The sequence below is a fragment of the Lissotriton vulgaris genome, chromosome 2_1, assembly GCF_964263255.1.
Source record: "Lissotriton vulgaris chromosome 2_1, aLisVul1.2, whole genome shotgun sequence".
Lineage (NCBI taxonomy): Eukaryota > Metazoa > Chordata > Amphibia > Caudata > Salamandridae > Lissotriton > Lissotriton vulgaris.
Genome location: NC_141687.1, coordinates 1,943,816,618 through 1,943,844,244, shown reverse-complemented (window position 1 = coordinate 1,943,844,244; position 27,627 = coordinate 1,943,816,618).

The window sequence follows — 27,627 nt, the reverse complement described above, 5'->3', positions numbered from 1 at the left end:
ATAGAGGCACACGAATATCAGCAGACAGAGGTATTCTATTGATGGATTATCTTTCTGCAAGCAAATCCAACAACACATGTGTTCCACTACTACAAAATAGAGTAACCTCCGGGCGGAATACGTTCCTTTGAGGACGTTGAAATTCCACTAACTTACCACGAGCATCAGCTCTGTTTTAAAGGCGCCCTACAACATCAAAATCACATTACCAGGCTCGGTCCATTAGGTAGACCAGGATCAACATGGGTGGTACTAGCCAGCTATACACCACATCCTGCCATTGAACAAATGACAGGTCCAGAACTATTAGCTCAGCTAAAACAATGAATTAAAATCCATAGACAATTGGTACAATATGTCATGCGGACTCTAACAGTCCAATCTGCTATAAGAATTCCAAAGCACACCCCTCATCAGGGGAATAGGATTCCTGAATTTGGAAGAACTTACATTCTAAACTACGCAGAAAGAGTTAAACCTCTCTACAAACTAATAAAAGCTGATTTCAAACAAACTAATTGGAATCAAAAACACACAGACATTTTGCGATCAGTACAAAGAGACATGTTAGCAACAACACATTTACAGACACCCGTAAATGAACGCAACCTTGTAATCCGAATCATCCCAGGAAGATGCGGATTCACATATCTAACCTTTAATGAAGGTGAAAAGGCACCAAATAGCTTACAAGTCACACTTGTACACACAAGCTGAAATGAAATTCACTTCTACAGAAAAAATTCTGACAGCGGTTCAAACTACAGTAGCAAAAGAGAGGCAGTGACAAAATCAAGCTTTCCGAATGTAAAAGCTTTACATCCAAGATGGATACAATGGGTTAACTCTCTTGCTGCAACAGACGTTGAATTCAGACCCATGGTCACAAAAACTCAATCTCTAGAGATTGTACAGCTCAGCGAGCTGAACTACAGGCTTTTAAGATGGCGCTTGAAAATACCGATTGTGAATTCCCCACACTCGTAGTGTGCGAATCGTATTACTGCGTCCAGTTGATGTACCATAAAAATAACATAAGGAGCTATACTTAACAATAGCCCCAATACCAATTACCAAATCAACTGTCAGTTGGCAGTGAAGAAAGTTCAATTGTTTATTATGCAAAATACTCTATAGAGGAACCTCTCCCATCCTAGCCCATCAAGGTGCACGGAGAAGACTACTGACTTACATTCAAAACAGCACATATATACTTTCAGTAAGGTACGTGAAGTCACCGTAAATGGAAAAACACTACTTGGCTCTTGGTCCTCGAGGAAGGACCATATATGGCACACATGATTAGTTCGAAGCTCTGCTTAGTTAATATTGGGTAGGTCAGGAGGGTCAACTCCCTTTCTTCCCGGTGCCCGGGAGTGCAGGCACGGCGCCTTCAGGAATGCGCTTATCACACTCAATGCCAGATGCGACCTTGGGTCCCAGGGCAGGGAAACAATAGCATGCATTCAGCTGCTCTCAGTTATAAAACTGAGCCGGGGCCTGACAACTACTGATTACTGCTCGTGTCTAACATTACAGAGGAAGATGGCGTTTGTATGGTACTCAGCCTACTCGAAGTAAACAGAACACACAAATAGTGTATACCCTTACCTACTAGCTAAAACAGATATAGGTTAGACTTAATGCATACTCACATAAAAGAGTATATAGATACATCATGCTAACACAACATATATAAATGTCTAATACCACTGACATAGGGGAAATCGGATGTTATCCCTCAGAACCGCTCTTTTAGCATGATGTAGCTAACTAACAGTGAAGTCAGTCTTCAAAAATCACTTCATCAATCTGCATGATATCCTTTATTTCCTGTTGTACTAATTGAGCTTTTACTGCTGCTGGGGAAGGACTAGTCAAAGAGGAGGTAAGTTTAGTAGCACAGTAAGAGCAACAAGGGGGCCCACACTGTATGCAGAGGCAACAGGTGAATATGAAACCAGCAATACGTGCCAGTACCATCAAAACTTTCCACCCCTAGGTGGACAATAGACCCCAGAACCAACCTGATAAATACCAGGTACCAGTAACTGCATGCAATTCAGATGCCAAGCAATGCAACTTTTGAATGGCCAAATGAACAGAAGGAGCAGAGTCAGGAATATACACGCAGCAGGAACTGCCGATCACGCGGCATGCTGCTCCTTGATCAGCATAGATGACATCTAAAACCATTCTATTCTGAAGCGAGACGAGTCTTGTGGCTTGAAGTTCTACAGTTAAGTTGGTCAATATACCTGCGGTAGTATTGATCACTCTTTCAACAACCCTAGATAGACGCCGTACTTCCTTACTAGTGATGATGGGTCCCCAAATAGGAAATACTCCCTTTACAATGTCAATAAAGTGCTGGTCAGGTGTATCTGTTTGATCTATTTCAGTGGTATATATATCTCTTTAATTTATAATGAGGGGCAAACTCCACTTATCTAATCGATGATCCTTATGATAATTAGAAGGGGCTATATATACTGGAGGGTACAAGAAAGAAAAATAGCAACAGCCGGCCCAACCACGAGGAAGCCATGTATATGCATTTTCTCCACAGACGAACATACATTAGGGGGAGTCAATAATGGGGGACTACTGAAGGTGCACCGTCGATAAGTATAATTACTTTCTCCTACTGAAATATATCCTGCTCCCTTAACACAGAAGGCCGAAGTACCATTTAATATGGGCACCGGGATTGCTTTGTCGTCTGTAACATTTTTTTCCTGCAACTGTTGAAAATACTGGGTAAAATTGAATTCTGCAAAATCAAGGATTTCAGTTTTCAACCAGGTGACATTTTCATGCTCAGTATACAAGTTCATACATACATTGGGATCTAAAGACCCCTCCCCATCATTTCCCTTCAGGTCAAAACCTTGGTGCGTTTCTATATCTGCTAAAATCATAGTGCTTTCTCGAATATCTTTGGGTGTCTACTGTATAATGCATACACATCATTGAGAGTAACTTAAACCATGCTTCACAACTTCCTAAATAGGACAGGGGTAAAGCGATAAATAGATCATGTTTATGCATAACTGAGGGCAGAAGGTCACAAACCAACAAGTTGTAGTATTCGTAGCACTATGTGTTTGATGAAGCATTTCCACAAATACATTTTTCGTATAAGTCTGACGGTGCCTTTCTTTATGCGGGGCCAAAGTATAAAATATATGTTCTGGATGCGGGGTAGTTGTTCCCAAGACAGTATGCATAGGATGACGATATTCCAAATATACAAACACACTCATTAATATTATCAACAAAATCGGTATTTTGACCACACAGGCTATTTTGACACACATGGTCCAACTAGAAAAAATGGGCATATATGCAGGATATTAACAAGGTGCAAGAGGACATTCCTCTTCGGGAACAAAACGAGCAAAAGTGTACATGCTAGCTAAAAGTCCACAACTAAACTCGGGCAATGCAGTCCAGCCTGCCAGAGGGTGCTTCTTTCCTGTGTCCGTCTAGAGCCTCACAGGCAGGCTCCTACGTTCGTCACAAAGAAAACCAAAACAGATCCTCACGTTGGGGTTATGCTCTCACATTACCCTTGAAGAAACACAACCTGGGCCCCCTTTACATGAAATTCAGTCTTTCTTTCTGAACAGAGCACATAAAATGATCCAGGCTCTCAACATGTTCAGTCCAGTGTCTCGCTCAGTACCCCAGAAAGGTTTCTAACAAACCCTATTACTCAAGTCTTTCCCTATCTCCTTCCATCTTCAGCTGGGGTACTGTGTTGTTTTCAGGGCTGCAGGTTGTATCAAACATAGCCAGGCGTTTCCTGATCAAGGAACAAAACAGAGGAGGGTGCCTCCGTTGCAACAGGAATATCATGAACCTCTCGTTCAACTGCAGGGGAAATGGAATCTGGGGCAATTACTGATGCAGTTGACAAAACCCATTCTGAGCCCGGTGTCCCTTCTCCTTGCCCATCTCCAACTTCTAGGGCATCATAAAAAGGAGCAAAGCAAGGGGCTTGTTCACTCTCCTGGGTCAAAATTTCTTCCTGGTTCTGCTGATCATACGGAAGCAGGAAAGGCAATTTCTTTACGTGGGAGACATGTATCCAATGTCTCATGCCGTCCACCTTCACCGCTGTTCGCATGGCCAAAAGAATTTGGTAAGGTTTGGACCACCGAGGGTCCAAGCTAGATTTTTGCTGATAGTTACGGACTAGGACCCACTGTCCAGGTTCCAAATGATGTCCGGGGCCCTCCGGTAGGGGCTGCAATACTGCTGACACCTGTTGATGAATGGAACGGAGATCTTTAGTCAAAGCATCTGTCATCATAGGATAATCAATATCACAGAATGTTCTGGGTCTTGGGACACCCCAAACATTAGCTGGTCATCCAAAGACAACCTCATAAGGTGATAAACCAGATCGGGAATGTGGGGTAACTCGTAAGGACATCAATGCTAATGATAGGGCATCAGGCCACTTCAGCCCAGTACCTTCTTGAATTTTGGCTAATTTCAAATTCAGTATTGCATTATTCTTCTCCACCAGTCCCGCAGACTGTGGGTGTCGTGCCGCAAGAAACTTCTGCTAAATTTGCAGTCCATTACAAACATGTCTGATAAGCTCTGCATGAAAGTGTCCCCAGTTATCTGTCCAGATCACCAGAGGCAATCCATAACGTGGGAAAAACTCTTTTATCAAAGCTTTTGCTGTTGCCAAGGCGGTGTTTTCTTTGGTCGGGTAGGTCTCTACCCATTTACTAAAGGCGCACACCACCACCAAGGCATACTTTAGATTATTCACCCGCTCCAGTTGGATATAATCCATTTGGAACACCTCAAAGGGCAAAGATGGTGGTGCAAAGTTCCCACTGAGAACAGGTTTCTTGCCTCCCAGATTGTGTCGTAAACAGTCCATGTAATATTGAACCAAACAGACAGTAGTCTTTGGGATATTAGGATTATTCCACAAAGGATCCAAAAGCGCACAAATGCCTTTTGCCCCGATGCGTGCTGAGCCAAGTGCCATGGTTACAACAGCATTAACCAATGCATTGGGCAACTACCACCTCTGCTTTTCTGTCAAGTCAACCCAACAATCATTTTCATCTAATCTCCCCACCTTCTCCTCCCAATGAGCCAATTCAGCGGGTGTAGCTTCTTTCTGTATCTCTGGGACACTCTCCATGGTATTATCAAACATCTCTGTTTCCGTAACCCACCTCGCAGAGGTAGTTAAGAACATCGAAGACATTGTATATTTTGCAGTGTCCTTCGTACCTGATCAGCAAAAGCATTTCCTTCACCTACTGCTTCTACTACTGCTTTATGTGCACTGTATTAAACTACTGCCACTTTTGATGGTAACATCAATGCTGTTAGTAGTCGTAAAATCAAAGGGCAATGTTGTATGCTTTGACTATGGGAAGTGAAAAAAACTCTTTCCGCCCACAGCCGGCCGAAACTGTGAGCCACGCCGAAGGCGTATTGGCTATGTGTGTAAATGTTTACCCTCAATATTTCACTCAACTCACAGGCCTGGAGCAATGCCACTAACTCAGCTGCCTGTGCTAACTGATGGGGTACTCGAGAAGCCTCAACTACAGTGTGGAGGGTCATAATCGCATATGCAGCTGTTGTCGTGCCATCTGGTAACTTGAAACAAGAGCCATCCACATACAATACCCCTTGGGGGTCAGATAGAGGAATGTCTGTGAGATCTACCCATCCCTTCGTCTCTTCTTTGGGCCGAAATATACAATCATGCACGTCATTGGTTTTCTCATCCAAAGGGAGGGGTAGCAACGTGGCAGGATTCAGAGTGGTACACCGCTTAATCGTAATATGGGGAGCAAACAAAGTCAATTCATATCCAGTAAGACGCGCACTCGTAAGGTGCTGGGTCTTCATTTTGTTCAATAATGTATCCACAGCGTGCGGTACCACCACTGTGAGGTCAGTGTTCAGAACAAGCCCTTCCGACTGTAGAATGGCCACCGCAACTGCAGCAGTAGCTATTCAGCAGCTAGGAAGCGCTCTGGCGACGTTATCCAACACCGCTGAAAAATAAGCACAAGGTCTTTGCTTACCACCAAATCCTTGTGCTAACACAGAAATCGAACAACCGTCCACCTCGTGTACATAAAGCATAAAAGGTTTTCGGTAGTCAGGAGTACCCAAGACAGGTGCAGAGCAAAGAGCAGATTTCAAAGAGTCAAAAGCTTCCTGACATTCATCAGTCCAAGATAGAGGTTAATGCACATCTATAGTGGTTAAGTACAAGAGGGGTTTAGTGAGAAGAGAAAAATTTGGAATCCCTTGACAACAATAAGAGGTTATGCCAAGAAATGCATAAACATCACGCTGAGACATATTAGAGATGGTAGTCACACGTTCAGGTGTTAGTCTCCTCCCCTCTTTCGACAGTAGATGACCAAGATAAATCATCTCCTGTCGACAATATTGGAATTTAGAGAGGGATACTTTATAACCATTAGCAGGTAATGAGACAATAGTTTAACAGTGGCTTCCGTGCAGCCTTCCTCAGCATCGGAAGCCACCAACAGATCGTCCACAAACTGGAGGAGCACATTACCAGGGGGCAGGGTCAATTCATCCAATACCGCTTTCAAAGCCTGACTATAAAAAGTACGACTCTCAGTGTACCCCTGGGGAGCGCGGCAAAATCGAAAGCTGCGCCCAGATAAGGAGAAGCCAAAAATATGACGGCTATCAGGCTGGATCGGGACGCTAAAGAAGGCATTCTTCAGATCGATAACTGAGAAATACTTAGAAGTGGGAGGAATCATAGAAAGAATAGTAGTGATGTCAGAAACCACAGGATACTGCGACACCACTATCTTATTATTTATTGCAAGTCAATTACAAAACGGTAAGTATCGACATGGTCAGGGTCACTTCCAACAGGGGCCTTTTTCAGGATCGTCAACATAGGACTATTGCATATATTGGCAGCTGTTTCTTCCACTACACCCTTATCAATCAGGTCCTGGATAATAGCGAGCAGAGCCTTTCCAACAGCCAGTGAAATTTTGTACTGAGGAATGCGTGGTAAACGAACATTAGGTTTCAAAATAATAGAAACAGGTGGAATCCTTAATAGACCGACATCTGTATCTCCAGTCATCCACAGGGTCGATGGGATAGCAGCGAGCTCCGGAGGGAGGGGTTCATTTTTTTTAAAGCATTGCAGTGTATGTCTACCGGGAGATTGTATGGTCAAATAAACACCCTCAGGGGAACAATGAATCTTCGCAGTTAGATTCTTCAGCAAATCCAACCCTAATAGGTTTTCTCCGCAATGCGAAGTTAATAAAAATGGAGAGTCCACTGTGACCGGACCAATTGTAAGCGGAATAGGTTTAGAGATGGGGCTCACCACCGGGATTCCAGAAAATCCAACCGAAACATTATTCCGCCCAGACAGAGCAGCCCCTGGGACCAGCGAACGAGCAATTGAACTATTCTTCGCACCCGTATCAACTAGAAAATTTTCAGAAGTCCCCATCAATCGCCCTTTCACATAAGGCCCTTGCTGATCAACGGATACTGACACCTGGCTCCTACTCTGTCCATGCTGTACTATGTATAACCATACCCATCAGTCCCCTCAAACCCACAATCTTTGTTGTAATACTGCCTCCCTCCTGGATTATCAACGTAATTCTTCTCTGACTCACCATGCAATACTTCCTCTCTTCGCATATCACTTCGATTCACACCACCTCGACCTCTTCCACTCCCTCTCACTGCCCCGTTCTGAGCCAGCCACAATGGACACTGAGCTCGCCAATGCACTTCCTGTTTACAGTAAGAGCAATGGTTTATTTCCAAAGCAACAGCTGGACCTCCTCCTCGTCCCGTTCCCGCCCCTCCCAGGATGGGTCCTCTACTGCCTCGATCTCGGCCTCGACCCCTGATAACTTGCTGTAACAATACTCGTGTCTTGAGGTCTTTTGCTTTCTTTTCTGACTTATCCTTGCTTTCATTTTCCCTACGCTTGTAATACTGACCCATGCTCATTATAACTGAAGGTGTGGAAGTTGTACAATTACTCTCAGCAGCTTAGAGCCGCGCGTAGATCTCGGGTAACAGATTCATCACAAAACGATTAACAAATAATCACACACCACCTTCTACTGACAAGTCCTGTCCACTAAAATCGATAAATACCCCCTTGAATCTGGTAAAGAAATCTGAAACGCTCTCATCCTTCTTCTGTTTGCATGCTGTCAACTTTTCCCAGTCCACCTTTCGAGGCGGAATTAAGGAATGCATGTAGGTAATAATCTGTCCTGGCAGAGCCAAGATTTCAGGTTTAGGTTTATCGCTAAGCTTTTGATCCTTGTCCTATTCTTTAATCTTTTCCCAAGTCCCTCCCAACTCTGTAGCATGATCATGATCATGATCATGTACCTGGCGCCATACATCAACAGGGACTAGTAGACCGAAAAATAACTTGATGTCGGCTAAGGTCATGACAGCCGAAGAGGCCGCCTCGGTGAGCTCTTTATAGTAAGCAGTAGGATTTTTACGTGGGTCGGGAAGTTGCGACTTCAGGGAAAGGACCTCACTCCTTTTCCAAGGGGTATAGACCCATTGCTCCTGAAATCGTGCATTCCACTCGAGCTCTGGTCACTTGATCCTAATCATTTCTTAATTTTGTATTTCAGGATGGTAAATAGGATGAACTTCCCGCATAGGATGCTGGGAATCCCAATTTGGACATTTTAAGTGCAGGCGCCCTCAATATTTCACTAAAGTCTCGACATTCCTGTACACATCTTACAACCCTAATTCGAACTTATGAGCCTAGTCTAGAATATCATACATTACTTGAGGGGCTCTTTCGTCCGGGAAACACTGTTCCCATAAGGAAATCAGACGAGTAGCCATATGTTCCAGGGCGTGCTGCTGCATAACAGGTTCATAATCTCTAAGAGTACTCCATATATCAGTTATAGTATACACAGCATTCCGCATCCATTGGGACGCCTGATTCACAACCATCTGTTTCTCGTCTAACCCTACTGCTGATCTAGTAAACAACTGTCGCGCGCCAAGATCCCCTGGAACACGAGAGGGAGTTTGGTCAGCTAGGGCTGGGGTCGTGCTTGAAGACTGAAAATCCCAAGCTGGAGAAGGGGAGGCCTAAACAGCTGTGGACGCAGTGGGAGAGGACAATGCATCGGGCACTAAAGTAGATGATCCAAATGCCAAAGGGGACAAAACAGAAGAAGTTCCCATAGAGGCAGGGGGAGAGGACACTACGGGGGGCCGATGCCATAGGAGCCGAGGCTGGAGTCAAAGGGACCGCAGGATATATGCGCTGAGGGGCATAAGGGGGAGGTAGACGCACATCTAATAGATCCTCTAGAGATTCATTCTCTGGCTCAGTTCCAGTTACATAGCTTTTATCTACCTGCAACCTGAATTGTCTATTCGTGCAATCAATATTTTTCTCAGTCTGTTCTCTATCATAAGCTATAGCTTTCTGTGTGATCATCTGGCCTCCTTTCATTTTACATAACTTCTCTGCCCTAATGCATCTACGCTTTGCTTGCTTCTGTCACATATTCAAAGAATCAAACATTGCCTGTCGACTTCATTTGGACAATAATCGATCATGTAAGTAATGTATTTTCTTCTCATTGAAAGCCCCGGTTAAAGGCCATTGCAATTCCTCATTATCGTTAGTATATTTATGCCACAGTGCATTAAACAAAATAGGTGAAATTCCATGTTTAACATACATATCATGACTCGGGCTACCCTCTGGCGGGGCAGGCTGACTTTCATCCAATCGCGTGCCTTTTCGGCGACAGCAATATCAAAATACAATTTACTAAAACACGGCATCCTTAACACCAACAGTTCAATCTCATTCAGAAAAACACTCTTTCAAACATGGCCATGTTCAGACATTCTCAACCTGCTATTCATCATTCAAAGATACAGACAAAACAATGCATACATCAGTGCATTCAAAGGAACAGAAAGTTCAAAACGACAAGTCTTTTCCAAAACAGAAGAATGGAGCCCATCGACTACCGTTCATGGAGAACTAATCAACTCAGACCATCCTGCGATCCTCATAGTTCACCCTCAGGACTATTCTGACTAAGCCCCCTGCCTTAGCGTTGCTTCAGATGTGTCCCGAAGGCTACCCAGGTATAATCACAGGCTTTTCCGAGAGCAGTGCGGCCGGGTGTGTACCACACAAGCCACACCAAGGCGTCCGACCGATGTCTCTATTATTCACCAAGTCCGTGGAGCATCTGCCCATGCAGCCACACTGTTGCCCCGTCAGACCCCCAAAGTTATCCGTGGTACACTGACCACCAGTTCCAAGACAGTTAACTGCTTCCAAGCACCGCTCAACAGTGCGTTCCAACAGACACCAATCACAATTTACTCACCTGGTGCACGCTGGTACAATTGCATATTTTCCACTGCCAACTCCTAAAGACCAACACGGTCAGCTCCTGGGTTACGCCCGTAGGACTCTGGCGTAGGGTCACAACAAGGTCATAGCAAGGATTTGAAAATGAAGTATGCCCAGACCTTAGCTGCATACAAAAATATAATTGTGGAAGAAAAAAGCAATTCTTTCACAAAGAAAATACTGATATCTAAAAACTCAAGTAAAATGCTTTTTGCTACCTTAAAAAATCTCACCAAACTCCCGACTAAGGAGAGAGCAGATAATAACGCGGAACTGTGTAATGTTTTGGGTCAGGCATTTGCCGATAAGGTGGAATCAGTATATAAAACTGTTTCTCAGCTTCCTGCCGAATCTACATCCCAAAGGAGCACTCTTACTATGAGTTCTCCTGGCTTCACCTTCTCCCCTCCAACGCTGGACCAAATTATTAAAACTATAATGAGCACAAAATCAGTCCATCTCTTCCCAGAGACCCTTGGCAAATGATTGAGTGACCTATTCACAGGAATAATACAGCAGGGAAAATTCCCTGAACTTCTGAACTTTGGAAGGTGGCATCAGTATTACCCCTACTAAAAAAAAGCTCATTTAGACCCTGCCGAGACCAACAACTATCAGTCAATCTCCAGAATTACTTTCTGCTCTAAGATTTTGGAGAAATTACTTAACACCCAGCTCACCACTTTTGTTTCATCCCATGATCTGCTTGACCACTCCCAATTCGGGTTTAGAGAGGGACATGGAACGGAAACGGCCCTCATTGCATGAAGTGAGAAGTTAAGGAAGACATTGGACTATTAGATCTGTTGTCGACCTTCGATACTGTCAACCACACAATCCTTGCCAATAGACTAGCTGAGCTGGGCGTTCAAGATTCCGCCTTGGCCCTACTTACATCATATCTCACAGAAAGAACTTTTCTTGTGGAACTTGGAGAGGCCAGCTCCCAAACCTTTAATATTTAGTGCGGAATGCCACAGGGCTCGTTGTTGAGAACTACACTGTTTAATTTGTACGTCTACCCGCTGGCTACTCAGATCAGACTGTTTGGCTTTTCGGTAATTTCTTATGCAGATGACACGCAGATTGTCGTGTCCATCCATAATAACGAAGATGAGGTAGCCGATTGCTTTAACAACTGCATGACCGTGTCAATTCTTGGATGCAATCAAACTGTCTTAAACTAAGTGACAGCAAGACCGAGGTGCTACTTTTGAGGGTTAATCCTTTGACTTGGTCGCGGAGGTGGTGGCCTGTAGCTCTAGGGGACTGTCCAGCACCGGTCGTTAAGGCAAAAAAATTAAGGCAAAGAATCTCCGGATTATGTTTGATGGTAGGCTGACATTTGATAGTCAAAACGATTGCCATATCTCCAGTTTCTGGCCAATTTGAAAATGATTCAGAAGGTCCGACCTTTTGTGGAGGGAAAACCCAGCCCCATTCAGGTCCCAGGTGTAACCCTCCCTCACATCAGCATGCTAATCTCTCCATTCACCACCGGGGCGGACCCATCCTGACTCCTGGAGCCAGGCTCACCAACTAGCTCCAGCCAATCACACACCAGACACAAATTACACAAACATGCCAACTTCTAGAAGTGGCACGTCCACACTAGACACAATCATGCTGCATACATCATTGCGCAGCATTCAATCTCACAAGTTCGCACATACCAAACTCGACCCTGCACTCCCCACACAACAGGAACTACCATGGTCACACATATTCCCCATGCATTCCTATGGGAGGGCAGGTCACTCTCATCTCACACACAGAGAGCGCACGCACTTTATACTGGACAACAGTGAAAAAGTGCGCAGAGACCTAAAATCACTAACACCAGGTTACAGAAACAGGCTAGGCAAAAGCAAAATGTTTCGGGGTGAACGTGCCAAAATAAGCCAGGTCCAACACAACCCCCTTCCAGCCAAAACGCAGGGTAGACCAATCAATCCCTTGATGGACTTCCCTGCTTTGGGCGACCAAACACGGACTCGGGCCCGCACGGCAGGGACACCCTCCGGTTCTACGCCACTCTGAACCCACAAGGATTTCTCTCAACAAGAGCTCTCTGGCCCAACTAGGATACCCCACTGGTACTCTCTAGTCATCCACGGGCAGGACCAGGCCCTAGGCACAGGTCCTGACTACTTCACAGAGTGGGAGGCAGTAACCCCTGGCACACAAAAGCCAGTCTCCACTCTCCCTCTCAGTGTAGCTAGAACTACCACTGATCCTTCAACCTAGGGACCATACCCTCAGGCTGACCAGAGGTCAAGGGCAAGAATGCCCCACCCTACCTCTACTTCTGGGGTTTTGCACCCTTTCAGGGAAGCACCCACCAAAACACATCTCTCCCACCAGATCAGGACCTCTCTCCATCACTGGTCTACCACCTGGGATCTGGAAACTATTTCACTTCAGAGGTACAAAGCACACAGCACAGTCCCTCTTCAAGCAGGGGGGGGGACACAGCACGCAGCAAAGTCCCCTTTCCTCTACCTTAGTGGAAACAACAAACTGCAGCAGCCAGACTGATATTGAACATCCCTATAGGAGTCAGTTTCTCAACAGCTGGGAGCCCTGCATTGGCTCCCGATTAAGAAGAGGATTATCTTTAAGACTCTCTGTATCACATTTAAGGCAGTGCATGGAAAGGGTCCTGCTTACCTTACCTCACATATAACATACTACACACCAGCTAGGAACCTCAGATCCGCACAACGTAGACTGCTGCAAGTGCCTATGTTCAGACAAAGTCGTTGGGGAGGAAGGAGCTTTCTGCTGGGAGCTGCCAGGCTATGGAACCTCCTCCCGCTAACAATCAAAAATAGTTCAGAACTTTTAGCATTTAGAAAAAAAGTAAAAATCTGGCTCTTCCAAACTGATATCTAGTTTCCATCTTTTTACTAGCTTCACACTCCCTGAATCCACAGTGCCATGACGCCTTCAGTGATTCATTGTGCTGTATAAATCGAACAATTAAATCAAATCAAATCAATCAAATGAAACTAGCAGCTAGGGCTCCCTGATCGCGAGAGCGGAGGAAGTAAAAATTTCTGGTCAGTCCACCCCCTCGACCAGAGTTCCCCTTTCTTTGTCCTTTTTACCCGGTTACGGGAGGACGACCCCACCGCGTAGTTCCACCAGAGTCGCCAACTGACGTACCATAAAATAACATAAGGAGCTATACTTACCAATAGCCCCGATACCAATTACCAAATAAACAGTCAGTTGGCAGTGAAGAAAGTTCAATTGTTTATTATGCAAAATACTCTATAGAGGAGCCTCTCCCATCCTCACCCATCAAGGTGCGCGGAGAAGACTGCTGGCTTAGGTTCAAAACAGCACATATATACTTTCAGTAAGGTATGTGAAGTCACCGTAAATAGAAAAAACACTACTTGGCTCTTGGTCCTCGAGGAAGGACCATATATGGCACACATGATTAGTTCGAAGCTCTGCTTAGTTATTATTGGAGAGGTCAGGAGGGGTGACTCCCTTTCGTCCGGGTTCCCGGGAGTGCAGGCACGGAGCCTTCAGGAATGCGCTTATCCCACCCAAAGCCAGATGCGACCTTGGGTCCCAGGGAATGGAAAGAATAGCATGCATTCAGCTGCTTTCAGTAATTCTACCGAGCCGGGGCCTGAGTGACAACTACTGGAAGGTTTATGCACAGAAACCTGGAGTGGAACGACATCCCACCGAATGCACAGCTAATTTTCCTTTTCATATAAAAATGCCACGAAGTTCATATTTCACCAATGTTTTATTGTTTTCTTCAAAGTAATCCAAACTTTATCGATTCTTCATCTCTTCCCTCAAGTCACCATGGAGACGCTTACAATATCACTATGTGCTGAATGATACAGAAATGCCAATCCAGGCCTTATTCTGTTCCATGCCAGTGTACATAAGCTTTATCCACAAGCGTTGATCCTGTTTACCCAATGTATTTCAGGCCTATTTCTTGGCCCTTCGTCAGGGGAATTCTGAAAATTCAAAATACATCAATTAAACTATGGATTAACCCCGCAATAAGTAATCAATGATTCTGCGTAAAGACACACTTTTACAGTTTCCGCAGGAAATTCATCTTTTTCCCGCTAAAAGAACGTAGCCAAAGACTACCACTCACTGAATAACTGTGCTTTCTATTCCCTCATCAACTGGCATGTCTCCCCTTATCCTAACCCACTAGTTTAACCTCCCTTACTTATCACAAATCCCTCCTTCATAACGTCCCAATGATCTTTGAAAGGTCAAACTTGTTGTTCTAAGTGCATTATCATGAATGGTATTTCATACCTATTAAACTTTAACAGTGAGCGTCCTCCCAGCATATTCACCACCAAACCAACCTTAACAATCTGTTCACTCTCTGCTTTAAACATCACATGTCTCAACCCTTCGCTCCACCTCTTCTCAATAAAGTTCCCTCCCACACTTAAACCTACTCTATTTACTATCTGCCTACAAATCCCACAGTGCACTACGTTTAACAACCTGTGTTAACTGAATCAACAAGTCACATCATCGACCCCATCCCTCTTCATCCGTTCTCATCCAGGTTATCCAGAAAAGTACTCAGATGTCATAATGTCGATTATTCTGTGTTATTCAGAGCATAAAATATAAATGCTAGATTTCATGCAGCATCATGCTCAGCGTGTTTGAAGCATTCAAATAACATCCATGTGTGACCCCAAAGTCAAACCACGATTTATTATACTACTATTATGATATGATATGATATGATAAAAGAATTTATACAGCGCACGTTCACCAACGGCTTCTTGGCGCATATAACCTGAGGTAATATGATGTATCAAAAAAACTTCACACAGTACTCGTAAGTAAATGGAATCAATTCTGAGCAACCCGATCCTAAATGGTCGCCAGACATGTGCAGGGCAGCAGCACTCCTTCACGGCTAACGGGGTATAATGAAAATAATTTAGCAATATTTTTTGAGGATGAACCGTTGTAATGAAATTCGGTGTTTTTATATAATGTATATTAACTTTCTCTATGAAAAACTTTTCAATGATGGCTGCCAGTCATGCGCAGATTAAATACGGGTCACATAAAGGGAGAAATCCTACCCCGCGGAGGTAAAATCAATTTGAACCAATTAATCGGAGCATAAATAGAATGCCCGGGGAAACCTTATAGACACATCAAAACGAGGAGTAGAGTGAGGCGGTCTACGACACACAGGTGAGGAGTAGACTCTCAGGACGGTAGCAATAGGGAATCTAGACAACAAGTTATAAGAGGAAACTACTCGAAGTGTCAGATAATGTCTATTTAAACTTTAGGAAGGCCAGTATTTATAAGGGGGCGATAAGTGCATTAATTACTGCATCAAAATGTACGGGGCAGTGGCAGAAAAGTAAGAAGACACGCTCACAGTAATAAATGAGAGCTAGAAATCATCGAGACAGACAGAGTAACAACATTAGAACTAAGGTCTAACTCTCGCCAGACGAGGAGTAATAGAGACATAGGACACGTGAAGGAAATATGTAATTGAATAAAGTAGTGGTAATACGAACCAAGACATGGAGTAATGAAGTGAAACCCACAAGTCTACTAAAGTCCATAAGAAAGGAGGAACTGAATCTCCTTTTTAAATTTGTCCACAGACTAGAAACGATCTGAGCAATCGGGACTAAGACAATTAAAGAGTCAACCCGACAGAGATATCAGTGTGACTCCCTGCTCCATAATATCATATTTGGGAATCTACATGTCAAAAACAAGGTAAGCTAGAGTGGGGCATACTAATAAGTAAAAGGATAACATGATGGGATAGTGATTTATGAAAGCTTCCCTGGTTATATCTCCATCATAGATACATGTTCATGTGGATAACATACTCCATCATGGTATGAATTGCTACTCCTTTGTAAGAAGAAAAATTGGAAAAACAAAGATAGAATACACGTACTATTGTTTTATAAAAAGGTAACTAACTAGAATAACAAAAAAATGAAATAAAAATAGAAATGTACTAGGTATGAGATATAACAGAATGAAATATATCATTTCTTTCTCGCATTAGATATATATAAAATTCACTTTTGGGATATCGTCTTACCTACAAGATTCAAGTAGGACTTCACTCTTTCAAAGAAATTACTAGACATTTTTAAGGTCAGTACAAAAGAACAAAATGACGAAGTATGAGTGTGGGGGGTATGAGTGAAAATAGATATGAATTCCAGACATGTTTTCAAACCAAAATGTAACGCATAGCATACAGTTCACTTTTGAAACTCATTTAGATATTGTATGTTAAAATATGAATTAGGAAACAACTGTTACTAATAGGCTATCAAATTGGGCTTTTTCTATGTGAAACTCATGTACAAAAGATAAGAAGGTCTAAAAGATCTCCAGTGGAGCTTTTTGTAACAGGTGGTTAAGATATAAATGGACTGTTGGTAATAGGTAGGCCAATGATTATTGATGATCCTGCCTAAGTATAAGGTTATATATAGTTGAAGACAATCCCTGAATGAGCTTAGACAATAAAGGGGTATCTGATGGATGATGAAATGCAAAACAACATATAGCTGACTGTCCTTTTATTTTTGTGTATGTAGAAGTAACCCTATCAATTGAAAGAAGTGACCACATAAGAAACATTGTCCTGAAGAAGGTGGCCCTACATCCAATGGTTTAAACCACCGAAATGCGTTGACACCTATGTTAGAATAGAGAACCCAAAAAACCCTGGGAATCTTAAGATACATGGGAATCCCTGTACTGAGTGTCCTGCACAAAATATATAAGGCTATTGGATCGGATCATCGTCTAACAAGAACATTAGAATTGCTTTGCGAGGGGGTAACTACAGTGGTAGTCTATGATTATGTTTTATGCCTTTTTGTTGAGCTGTTTATGTATTACTTATGAAGACGTGTAACAGAATGTATAAACTGTACCAAAACTTTTTAATTCATTTTCTATGTGTATACTTTTGGGAGTATCTCCAAAATTTTAAGTGTTGAGACAAAACAAGATTTTATACTAATAAAAATACTGTAAGCGCTACATTTTAGTCTGAGAATATATTTGGAATAGAAGTTGGCTCATTATGAGTCCTGTATGGAAGAATGAGAGGGTGATGTGAAAACAGACACAGTTGGATTCCAGGGATTTCCCTTTAGGCTTATTTTACAATACATATCTGCGGAACTGGGTTCAAAATGGTTTTAAAGATGCAAAAGGTGGCACAATCAAACATAAAATGCTTTGGGAACAAGTAGTTCTTTTACAGAAAGAACTACAAAAGACTCCCGTGATCCATACACTAAGTCAATAGCGTGATGGCGTTCACGTTGAAGGGAATTCATTGGCTGATGAAGCCGCGAAGGCAGCTGTGCAAATGGCTTCCGTAGCTGCAATCACTCGTTCAAAAACAAAAATAGACAGCGAAATAATGCAAGCTGTCACTGCCTCAATAAAAGACAGTGGTAAAACATTACCAAAAGGCTTTCCACTCAAGTACTCATATATAACTGATGCAAATAATGTTCCGTTTGCTGAAATCCCTGGAGTTGGGGATAGAGTAATCCCAAATATGGAACACAGGTTAGGACTGATCTTAGCAGCACATGAAGGGCTAGCCTCTGCACACGCAGGTGTTTCCGCCACGGTTTCATTATTAAAGCAACAATACTGGTGCCCGCAAATGAGGAAACAAACCAGAAACTATGTTTTGGAATGTGAAATCTGCCAGAAAATAAAAGTTTCAACAATGAAACGCCCGGCGCAGATGCCCCTCCTAATTTCAGATAAACCATTAGCTTGCATTTACCTGGAATACTGTGGTCCCTTGCAGAGGGATGGTAACTACAAATATATCATGGTTGCAGTGGATTCCTGCTCGAAATTTATTTGGATGTGGCCTCAGCTCTCGACTGACGCCCGAACTGTTATAAAAGATTTGCGTGTCTTTAACGGCACATACGCAATCGGCACGCTCTATTGTGACCAGGGTCCTGCGTTTAGCTCTAGGGCCTACAAAGAGGCCATGGCCAGTTTGGGCATTGCATTGATGTTTTCAAGCCCATTCCATCCTTAGGGAAATTCGGTTGTGGAGAGAAAAAGATGTGACATAAAGCAATCTATAACAGCTAGGGTATTAGGTTTAGGTGATAGGTGGGTCAAACATCTACTTAATGTCCAACGTAGTCTTAATAACCTGCCAATAAATTCTCTGGGTGGAATCACTCCATATGAATCCTTTTTGGTATAAGAATGTTGGTTGAAGACCTCGATCATCATACTTCCGTGGTGGAACAAAAATCCTTTGATATCAAAGATCGTTTGGCTGTTTTACAGGACTTAACTGAAACAAGAAGAAGTCTAAGCAACACTATCGAAAAGCCAATGACCACTGAAGAAAAACCACCTGTCCCAGCAAGACCTGTCTGGATTCCAAAGATTGGGGACCTGGTCAGGGAGGAAATTGCGGATAAGAAGGAATTTGGGCCTTCTTACAGAAAACCAGTACCTGTACTAGCAGTCCACGGATCAAGAACAGTGTTACAGTCGCCCCTTGCTGGAAGAAAGGAGAACCGGTCTGTATCAATTGACCTGGTAAAACCACATCTTGTGGCAGATAATAAGTAATAGGCCCAGTGAACTCCCAAGATGTAGCAGACAACCAAATCTTGCTACTATCCAAGAGGTTCAAACTGAAAAACTCATCACGTTTGAAGATTCTGGAGTGAGAAAAGAAGGACTATGCAATAAAGCCATGGAACTTGTGCCTCTTGAAACCCAAATAACAGTTTTTCAAGACACTCCCATCTACAATGATGTAGCATCTGACTATACAAACATGTCAAGGGAACAAGCAGCTCCAGCAATTTCAAATAATCCGGATGCGATACCAACAATTGACAGAGCTGCTTCTGGCTATTTCATCAACTTTGATTCGTTTTCTGAGGATCCAAGTGAGCCAGAAACAATGCCAGCAAATAAAACTTTCGAGGAACAATTAACATAACTTTGTCACCAGCTTGCAAATACATATCTAGTTTCACCCTGGGTTGAATTTTGGATTGTGTTCTTTTTCTCCTACTGTAGCTCATTCTTGTTTTAAGTTTGGGAAAGCTGATAAATGGAAAATATAGTAAAATGGACACAGCAAGTAAGAACAGCAACTTACTCCTGAAACCACACAAATCATCTCATTGTGAACAACTAGACCTGTCATCAGTGAACATCACAGCCGTTCCTCTACCTGGTGGAATAGCATGGGATAGAACTGATTATGACATTTATGGCCCTGTCGAGCTGCTGAAGATTCCACACCAATTTAATGTTTCCTTGATTGATTTTGTTTAACCAAGTACATTTTCTGATGATTGGGACTTTGAGACTGTTAATAACATGATGACAGACTTACAAATGTCAGAAAAATGTGCAAAACATGAATACTTAGAAGGTTCATCAAATTATGAAGAAATGTATTGTTATAATCATTTTGGTCCTCATTATTTTCACAAATCTGCAAACCCTAGAAATGTTTTAACCTATAATCAATGGGAACATCGTCCGACACCTCCAAAAGGTAGCTCTAAAACATTCTATAGAAAATGCCCATACTTTACAGGTTTTAATGTCACAAAACCAGAAAGCTTTCACTTTAAAAATGTTAATAAGACAGGCGTGAAAAGTATGTTGTCAAATACTAAACAGATTTATTCTGCAGCCTTTTATGCTCAATTGTCCACATTAGGCTTTGACTTTTGGAAAGACAACATTGAGACAAAAACTGGGGCACAAAAGACTTGCAGGTACAAGGTTTAGAAGCATTGTTTAGAGCCTGCATCATCCCAGAACAAATACTGTTCTTAAATGAGACTGTACAACAGACATCTTGTCTTGGCCTGACTAAGATAAAAGATTTAAACAAACTTCCATACCTAAGCCCACACCTGATAGTAATAGAACTACAGATGAGGAGGTAGACGTAAATTATATTTTACAACAAAACAGACGTAATCCTGAATGGAAAAAATTGTTAATCTGGCCTACAGACACTAATATCTGTCAAGATAGATTCCTAAACAAGACACAAGTGTGTACAGTAACTTGGCCAGATCCAAGGTATGTCCAGAGACAACCTCCAGGGATAATAACAACTTACAGTGTAGGAAAACTGTGCCTTGAATGGCTACAAAAATCCACACTCCCAGATATAAAACAACACTTAACTTTACTTAAAGATGCTGTTGACTTGCAAGAATTCTTACTTGGGCCTCGCAAACCACGTCTTAAACGTTTCATATATGCCGCTATTTAAGTAGCTTATAATGAAGCTTGGAAAGTCACGCAAATGGAAACAGCTGAACGAATACGAGAAATTGATCGTATTAATTTAGAGAAAGCTCTATCTGTAGTTGACAATGGGTTAACAACTCTGTCGTCCAGAATTTATTCTTTGGACAGCATTGTATCCTCTGCCATAGACATAATGGAACAGGACTTGCTAATGTTACAACATGGCCAGTCTCAATTACGTTCTATAATGCTGTTAGGCTGGACGTTACAAAACCTTTGTTCTGGCTATGTGCCTTGGCGTCTAATGAACACCACGTCACTGTTAACTGTATTCAACCTTACAGATAAACAAACCTCTTTGGCACAGAGGGGAGCAGACTATACGGTGCCTGAGCATAGAAAAACTAGAGAGATTACTATTGACCGTTTCTGAGAAACCATCAGTTGAATGGATAATACATGGCACCATCACACTACCAGTGACGATTTTACAGTTTCAATATTGCTTCAAACACATACCAGCAGGCCTGTTTGAAAGGTTGGGTAAAGAATACATAAAGTCGACCTGGGATTTACCATACACACACAAATGTTGGAGTGGGGGAAAGGAGGTATTTCTTAGTGGAAGAAATTGTAAAAACACATTAAGCGGTACACTTCTGTGTCAAGGCATTAATTTACATGGAGCCTGTGAGGGCTCTTCAAACAACTCACCATGCCACCTGCAGGGTTCCCCGACAGCGGTGATAGATCCAATTTTTAGGCAGCTTTCCAATGGTAGCTACATAATGTTGAATGATCACAGCTGTTGTGTAATGATGCCAGGGACAGCCTATCTGGTTAGTGTGTCAGCCAGGGTCACTTGTTGTATGCAAGTATTGTTTCCAAAAACTAACGGGGAGTCGCCACTATGGCCTTCAATGAACATCTCTTCTATACGAATTGATACTTTAAGCAGAATGAAAGCCATTCTTGTACAAAAAACTGTGCCACTGACCTAGTCCAGAGAGACGTATGATCTGCAAGTTGCAAGGTCCTCTGCGGAGATGCATGCATTATTATCAACAAACTGCCCCATACCTTTCGCAGAAATGTTAAGTCGTATCTTAAACATGTCTGATACCAGCGGTATTGTACATGTATTTAAGACAATTTTTTCAAGACTGTTAACACCATTTGAAGCAGTCCTGGGCATTTGTCCTAACTTCGTGCACTCTATGTTTGGCGGCCTGCCTCGCATCTTGGGACTCATAGCAGGGATCCAATTTCATTCCTCCTGCTCCGTTATGGCAAGTCCGGCCTCAGCGATACCTAAATAACCATGGAGAATGCTCTCCTGGCCATGCAGTATCGTGAAAGAATAACAGAGAACCTTGGCGTGGCTCGTTTAAAAGATCTGAATACCACATGGTCCTGTCATTCAGACCAATCTGGCAAGATTGCATCTCACCTGTTCTACGATGCCTGCTCGTGGAGAGGAATGCGTGTTAGATATCTGTCTAACACTTCCATCAGCAATGCCAACAGATGTTGACGCTTTACTGAGTCCGGTAACGGCTCATGTATTGTGTTGCCCCCAACGGCTTCCAATCCTGATGACGGCATTCATTGAGGTCTCACTGGCAATTCCAGCTGAAGGTGTGATACGCGGACCAACAGGCACACAGGTACCATCTACTACGAACATTGCTAACACGGCTGACGCTGAGGGCAATGTTTCACATCTGTGTACAATTGATCTTCTGAATGAAGTGGTTCAACTTTCATCTACTGTGGTAGACGATTTCTTTGCCAGCCTTGACGACTTAATGTTTTCTCCTGACACCGAGAATAACTTTTGAAGTTAGCACACAGCTTTCTTTTGAAATCTGAAGTTAGACCTTCACTTTGTTTTCAACACAGAAAAATTCTAAACTCTCTTTTTTTTTCATTCTACAATTTGATTTGACTTTTTTCCAAAACACAATGAACTTTGGCACAAAGCAATCTGCTTAAAGTAGAACGATTCTTAGAGAACATGAATTCTTTGAATACTTCCTAGAAACAACATGGACCTAATCGATCATCAACCAAAACAACTTGTATATTCTGCAATGGGATGGCCTCGATATTTCTTCTGTAACTAAGAGCCATTTCATGAATGTAATTTCATGATTCATTCAGTTAGCATTTCCAATATCATATTACAGGCTTACAATGAAATCAGTGCTTTTAAATATGTTCAGTACAGATACTCATTTTTCGTGTGCAACCATTTCAAATGCATTTTATATGTATTTTTGGGTGGGATTGTAAACACATGCTCAAGATTATATGTTTAGGTGCTTGATATTAGATGAACATGATAATGTGGAGTGGGTGTTGTGTACCATTTTAGGACCATATTGTAATTTTTCTGATTCATGTCCTTATATAGGTATAAATCACCATATCCTTATATAGGTATTGAAATCATAACGATATTTAGACATAGCTTATGCAGTCCAAATACGGCAGGGCTACTTCCACTAGTTCCGAAAATCTACAACGATTTCTTGGAAAACTCGGCTTCAGCAGCTAGGGACTTCCCCTTGCTCGAGACTTGTCCAAGAACTCATGGCGTTTTCAAAGAACTGAGACTCTTTGTTGACGTTATTATGTCCACCTTTACGTCAAACTCGGTACCTTCAAGGTATAAATATGCTCACACTTGCGATAGCAAACACACAGTGGTTTGAAGCAGTTCGACTATCTACTTGCCTGACGCATCCTGCTACAGCAAGTGCCGAAGGAAGCTGACCGTCCAGTAGGCACACAGAGAGAGACGCTGTGTTTTCTCCTGCCGAGAAATCCAGCTCCAGTGTTTCCAAGCTACCCTTGCGGGCTGTAGGGAAATCGAGTCCTGAGCCTGACCTTCTTCATTCCAAATCAAGGTAGGGAGCTGATTAGACCCTAAGAGAAATCTTGAACAGATTCTTGGCAAAGAATAGTACATTTATGCTACACCTCACTTACTTCTTCCCTCGTACTAAGCTTAGGTTAGGTACATCGGGGTAGGCGTATTTTAGAAGCACTAGTTGAGTACTTTTATCCTCTGTTATTTATGTATGTATTTATCTATGGTTTAGGAACCATACAATGCTCTTACAGTATTATTTTATTCTACTCTTTCTACTGTATACATTACATTTTGCAACCAGTTTAACGATTGTAGCAGTTAATTTCTTATGCTTGAGAAAGAAGACTGTTCAATAAATCCTTTTATTGAAAACGCCTGTCTATCTATTTCTCGGCACCTCTTATGAAACAAAGCATTCCCTAGTGACTAGGTGAAATATCTATCTGTTGTTTCCACGACTCTGAAGATCAGTTTTATCTTGGGGAAACAAAGTTGTCATGTTTATGCGGTTATCACAAACTAAATCCCTTCTTGTGAACTCGAGAAAGTTTCTAGTGACCTCTGAGCTAGCTGGCACTCAAAATTAAGTCTAATATATTCAATAGAGACCTAGTATACATAAGTCCTACGTCTGATCTATAGGATATATCATTCCAATGCGCAGAGCCTATTGGGAATATAGGAACTACACTACATAGCACCCAACGTTTGGTAAGGCAATAATTTAACACTAGATACTAGAGTTACTAAATCGTTGTTTTTACAGAGACCCCTTTATCCCGTAAAATAATCCAATAGACGTCCGGAGCGGGTTAAAGGATAGAAAATCCGCCATAACTGAGTAGGACGAAAAATCCTATGTATTAGTTTTTGGTTAAATCAACGTTGAAGGATACAGTGTTCCAAAATATTGTGCACCTTATCTTTGTTTCCTTGAAACTTGATCTGCAACTTTCATTAAACAATGTCGCTTAACGGTGACAACAACGCAACCGGTAGAGCTGCAGAAATATCTATCTATTGTTTCCACGACTCTGCAGATCAGTTTTATCTTGGGGAAATGGTTGAGCGACAAGGTCACAGCCTTACCCCCGGGGTCTGCCTTCACTGGCACGGCCTTGTTCCTCTTTGCACAATCGCCCCATTTGGGCTACGGGCAGAGCGGGAGGCAGGCTCGGTTAGAGGGTTGGTGCATATGGGGGGCACCACGGCCACTTATAGGTATTACCTGGGCAGCGTCCCAGTTACGTTGTGCGGTGGTATTCAGGGCAAGCAGGCCGAAGGCAAGGGTGATGGTCCTTTCTACTGGGGAGCCAGGCATCGTGCATTTAAGGAGGGGTGGGGCCAACAGACCAGGGCATCCCAGCATTGTCGTGGCCTGCTGGCATTGGGGAGAGGGTGGGGCTGCGAAGCGTTTTTTCCCAGCCATCGTGTTAGGGTGTAGCATGGTGCATGATCCTGGCCAGGGGTACTGCGGTGCAGGCCAGGGCCAGTTAGGCCCGTGATTTAGTGGAGGGGAGGGGCTACCCCGTCTCCAGTGATGTCCGTAGGCACGGCGCATGAACTTGGCTAGGGGACAGCGGGGCAGGCTGAAGTCAAACAGGCCCCGTGATTTGGTATGGGGCAATCCTACACTGGCAACACCGTTGGGTAGGGCCCCGGTGTAATTTGGCTCATCGGGTGGCAGGCGGCGAGGGGCTGCCTGCCTTGAGATCGCCCGTAAACTAACCCACCAATCTTGGCATCTTTCTACCGCTAATAAACCTGCAGCAACATTTCTCAACATAGAAGGTGTCTTGTCTGGTTATTTCTCTATGAGATTGCTTCATGGGTGGATGGTGAATGGTGAATGTTGCTGATATTGGCACTATGAGGCTTATCTGACCAGGTATGGGTTGTGCCGCCACTGCGGACCCGGAGCACAGAACCAGCCCGCGGCAGAGGGCAGGGCACTGATGAATAACACTGGTGAAAGGTGGCTTGAAAAACATAACATCCGAGCTCCCCCCCAGAACCGCAAAAACAATCATAGTCCGATCCCCCCAGCGGCTGTCCTTGTGCGTTGGATGCATGCAGCCTGGTAGACACAAGCATACATACACCCTGAAGTCATATGCACATCTGGCCGGCACAAACACCCTACCAACACAAGCATGCAGCCCGGCAGACAGCCACACGCATACAGCCCGGCAGACGACAAACGTACAGACACAAGGAGCATTGCTAATGCAAGTAAGTTGTTTCAGCAAAGCGCTCACACTTATGTCTGCTTTCTCCTCTCAGGCATAGTTAATGAAGACACAATGACAAACAAACACTTACTGTTCTAGCGGCTCTCTGTAGTCTGAAGACCGGTTGCGTGGTTGCGCAGTTACGCTCCAAGACCAAAGGTGACCCAGTGCCTGGCTCCTGTCCCTCCAGCAGAGCCCAGGAAGAAATACTTTTTTATATGACTGGAGCCCTTCGGGCTTTAAAAGTAGCGGTACAAAAGCGGCACAAAAACCCCAAAAATACACCAAAGCAGAGAATGCGGCGCATCAGTCCAAGCTGGGTTTCTGCTGCCATCTGGTGGATATTTTCTGAGCTCTACTTCCTGGTGTGATACCTACAATGGGCATTTTCTTACAGTTAGTGCCCCGGGGAGGCAGATCCGTCTGTGAATATTGTATGGACACTCTACTGTGCTGCAGGCATGCCTGTTCTCGCTGCAAATAGGAATTCCAGGAAACGCGTGGCCCGCAAAAGTGAATGCGACCATCTGTTTACAATTAACATGACCACAAGACAGGCAAATGGAAACAAGCTCAGGCGCGATAATTCTAAACAGATGGCGCCACTGCTCGTCACTGCTCGTAACCGCAAGCCGTAGACCATGGGCGGATACATTTCATGGGAAAGGTGGGACATGAACCCGCCTTAGCCCAATTGTGTCCTATCTTCACACGCAAAGCCCAATAGAAAAAATGCTGAAAAAAACACATGCACAAGCGCGTGAAAAGCCCTGAGTAATTCCAAAAGTGAATGAATGAATGAATGAATGAATTGAGTTTTCTAAAGCGCGAATAGCTGCCCTGAGGCGTCCAAGTGCTAAGAATACCAACTGAAGCTTAGGTAGGGAGGGAGGAATGTCTACTCACTATTTAGTTGATGAAGTGAAGCATTTTTAGCTGTTTGCGGAAGGAAACGAGGTCAGGGTTGGATCTTAAATGCTGGGGAAGGGCATTCCACAGCTTGGCTACATTATAGGAAAAGGAGCGGCCTCCCGATCTAGATTTATTTATTTTCGGCACAATGGCCAGGTTGGCAGAGGTTGAGTGCAGCTTTCTGGCAGGATGATAGGGTGTGATAAAGGTGATTGCAGGGCCTGAAGACCAGAAGGCCTGATGTGCGATACAGAGAGATTTGAAATTAACTCTTTCCCTAACGGGAAGCCAGTGCAGTCTCCTTAGGCCGGACTTTACTGATAATATGCAGGGGATTTGTAAAAGAGTCCGTGCTGCGCAGTTCTGTATCAACTGCAGTTTGCGCAGAGTAAAAACAGGAGCTCCCAGATATAAAGCATTCCCGAAATCCAACCTTGATTGGATCAGGCCCAAGACCCCGGTCTTTCTTGCTTCGAAAGGGAGTAGAGGGAGGATCTTTTTGATGACTCTAAGGATGCCGAAACAGATGGCAGATAGTTTAGTTGCCTGCTGGTCAAATGACAGGGACCTATCCAGCCAGAAACCAAGGCTTTCAATGGTATTTTTAGGAGTAGGGGCAGGACCTAAGCTGGGTGGCCAGAGAGTGTCGATAGAGGATGGTGCAGTACGACCTAGGAGCATGAGCTCAGTCTTGTCTCCGTTGAGTTTAAGACAAGACTTGGTCATCCAGCTCTTATCCCTCTCCAGGCAACCAGCAAGATCCACACACACTGAAGATCCCCCTTCCTGTGCCAGAGAGACCACAAGCTGAGTATCGTCCGCATAGGTGATGATCTTAACACCATACG